The 3,858-nt window shown below is 35.4% G+C and overlaps 1 pseudogene; it reads left to right on the forward strand.

Moving 5' to 3' along the window:
• The first annotated feature begins 1,264 nt into the window (after positions 1–1,264).
• Positions 1,265–3,551, forward strand: LOC145035351 (protein FAR1-RELATED SEQUENCE 9-like; annotated as a pseudogene).
• Positions 3,552–3,858: the final 307 nt, after the last annotated feature.

Raw genomic sequence — 3,858 nt, forward strand, 5'->3', positions numbered from 1 at the left:
TGGTCATTGTCATTGTCTTCACTTTGTGGCTTGAACTCTCCTTTCGGCTAAGGGCATCTGCCACCACATTGGCCTTGCCGGGATGGTAGCGGATTTCGCACTCATAATCGCTGAGCAACTCTACCCATCGCCGTTGTCTCATGTTTAAGTCTTTCTGATTGAAGATATGTTGCAAGCTTTTATGGTCAGTGAAGATCGTGCACTTGGTTTCCGTAGAGATAATGTCTCCAAATCTTCAGTGAAAAGACCACTGCTCCTAACTCCAGGTCGTGAGTTGTGTAGTTGACTTCGTGTTCCTTCAGCTGTCTCGAGGCATAAGCGATAACTTTTCCTCTCTGCATAAGCACACAACCTAAGCCCTGATTGGACGCATCGCAGTAGACAACAAAATCCTTGGTTCCTTCGGGCAAGGACAGGATAGGTGCGCTGCACAAGGCTCTCTTCAATGTTTGGAAGGCAGTGTCTTGCTTTTCACTCCAACAAATTTCTCATAATTCTAACAAAATTCCTAGTTAATCCTCAACACCCACTTTGCTTTATTTTTAGAACATATGGTTTATATATATATATATATATATATATATATATATATATATATATATATATATATATATATATATATATATATATATATATATGGAAAAGTGAGTGTGAGGCTGTAATACATGTAACCTTAGGTGTGGAACCATATAATACGATGTCGTTCTAGACGAAAATAAGGTTACGTGCATTTGATGAAAATAAAGTCAATTGCTTTCACTTATTTTAAGCATTTACAATTTTATATGTTATTTTTTCCTTTATTGTCGGCTTCCATGAAATCCTACTCATATTAAAATTTCTTTTCCATTTTACCCATAATTCCTTTTTAACTTCGATTGCCAGAATCCTTAATTCTTTTATAAAAGTAACCTACCTAGTGCTCTATTTTATAATTCATGGTCATCAATTGCATCATTTAATCCAAACGACCAGGTATGAACAAAGTTAATCTTTTTTTGTTTGGTCGTTCCTTATCAATTTTACCTACGTTTCCTTCTCAACTTCGAATTTTGTAATCACATATTTTTTTTCTTTAGATTAACCAACGTAAAACCCTGTTTTATCATTCATCCTCATCAATTTCGTGGATTATCAAAATTACCAGGTACCAACATTCTGTTAAAGTAGCTATTAACTTTCTTTATTATCATATTGACCTATTCGGTGCATTATTTTAGGTTGACTTTCATCCAGTAACATCAGAAAGATAAGAATTAAGATCATGAATTCAGAAAACCTAGTAGGGAATCAGTCATTTGCAACACACACAATCGACGATGTTGATGCAAATGTTTCTTCAGAATCAACATTTGAATCTGAAAGAGTAAGTGAGGACACTATGAATCTTGCATGTGATGAATATGATATTATTGGGAAGGTTTTTAATACACCTAAGGATGCATATACATTTTATAACCAATATGCCTTTCTTCATGGATTCGGTATACGTGTTCATTGGAGCTTTAAAAATAAGACCACAAATGAGCCTTACCGAAAGACCTATGTGTGTAATAAACAAGGCTTTACAAGTTTGAAGGGCAATAGTTAATGTGGGGTGCTAAGAAACGTTCTAGAAATTTGAGGACCGGATGCAAAGCAATGCTCCGAATATCAAAAGGAAAAGATGGGAAATGGTTTGTGGATGTGTTTAATGACACACACAATCATAGTTTGAGTACAACTCCTACAAAGTAATGAAACATCGTTCTCATGGGAAGATCCACCGCTAAATGGCTTGTAAGTCTCTTATGGTAGAACTAGGTCAATCAGGGTTGAGGCCTTGTCAAATTAAAAAGGTTGTAAATGCAATGAAAACTTCATATGATGTCGATGTTACCTCAAAGCAATGTGCCGATGTTTTATCTGAGCAACGTAAACAATATAAAGGTAAAGAGTTTTATGGGCTAATCAAACATTTCCAAGATAAAGCATTAGTTGATAGTAACCAGTATTTTGCCGTGGATTTGTTTGAAGATGGGTCTCCTAAAAATGTTTTTTGGGCCGATGGAAGATCACGAGAGGCATATACTAAATTTGGGGACGTCGTTGTGTTTGACGTCACATACATGACAAATAAATTTAAGATGCCATTTGCTCCGTTTGTTGGTGTGAATCATCATGGCCAGTCTATATTGTTTGGTGGTGCATTGCTAGAAAATGAAAAAGAAGAAACTTTTCGATGGCTATTTGAGCATTTTTTAAATTGTATGTTTAGAAAGTATCCAGCGACAATGATAACAGACCAGGATAAAGCTATGGGTAATGCAATCAAGAAATTGTTTCCAAACACTCACCATCGTTTCTGTGCATGGCACATTAAGAAGCATGAATTGGAACATCTGTGACCACTTGTTGTTTGTTATAGTGATTTTAAAGAGGCTTATATACAATGGGTAAAGAGTGATACAATTGAAGAATTTGAAACCAATTGGGAAGTTATTCGCGGTAAGTATAACATCGAAAGTAACAGTTGGATAAACGATATGTATAACCAACGAATACATTGGGCCAAAGCTTTCTTGAAAGATGTTTTCTTTGCTGGAATGACTACAAGTGGAAGAAGCGAGAGCATTCATTCATTTTTTGATGGATTTGTTAATTCCAAGACCATGTTGAATGAATTTGTACTCCAATATGATAAAGCAGTTGACTCTCGAAGGGCTGCCGAAGAAGATGAAGACTTTAAGACCATGAACTCTAGTCCAATCCTTTTTTATGTTCATCCGATAGAAGCAAAAGCAGGTCACTTTTATACGAGAAAAATGTTTGAGGTTTTCAAAAAAGAATGGATAGAAGCTAATTGTAACTTAACTCATGAGACTTTAAGTAAAACAACAAAAGAAATCAAATATAGGGTTGGCCAGCTTAATATTGATAAAAGACATTGGAGAATTGTTATCTTTCGTTTTGTGGATCATGTGAATGTCACGTGTTCATGTGCTAAGTATGAAACATATGGGATATTATGCAAGCATAGCCTTTACGTGATGAAGAAAAGACATGTTGAAAACCTTCCTGATCACTATATTTTACCAAGGTGGACACTTAGTGTTAGGTATAAGGTGGGTAATGGCAACATTGGACTAGAAGAAATGAATTGTGAAAATGGAGTTAGTGCCTTAACTTTATGGTGTGTTCGTTCAAATTGTGATAAAGCAATCGAACAAGCAAGCGACTCCCCTGCAGAGATAGAAAAATTCAACAATTTCGTGATAAACTTTTTAGAAGATCAAAAGATTCGGAAAAAGCCTAAAGCATTAGAGAATGTTTCTCAAAGTCCTTACAAGGGAATTTCTCAAGTAGACATGACACCTCAGTTATCTGTATTTGTCCGTGATCCTATTGCTCCGACAAATACGAAAGGGCGTCCAAAAAATGCAACTAGAATTAAGTCTTCTTTAGAGAACGTGAAGAAAAAAAGAACTTGCTCTTACTGTCGAACACCAGGTCATTATGCCACTGGATGTCCTAAAAGAAAGGTAACTGTAATATTTACTGATTCTTCATGATTTTTTCGCGGCATACTTATATTCATTATTATTAGATGGACGAATCCGTAGCAGAAAAACAGCGATGAAAATGTGTAATCATGTGGATGGGTTCTTTTGTTGTCTACATGTGTTGCTCGTTGATGCTGTGAGGATGTGTGCTTTGTGCATATTGTGTTTGGTTTCTGCTTGGTATCAGTTTACCTCACAAACCATTATTTTTTTCCTTAGAGAGAGCTTACAACACATTTTTGGTTAATTTATGCAACTTTAAGATATATATACATATTAATCCGTTGAATGCTTTTAGAAACATGGAATATTAATG

Source organism: Lactuca saligna, chromosome 3 (assembly GCF_052625555.1).
Source record: "Lactuca saligna cultivar CGN05327 chromosome 3, ASM5262555v1, whole genome shotgun sequence".
Classification (NCBI taxonomy): Eukaryota; Viridiplantae; Streptophyta; class Magnoliopsida; order Asterales; family Asteraceae; genus Lactuca; species Lactuca saligna.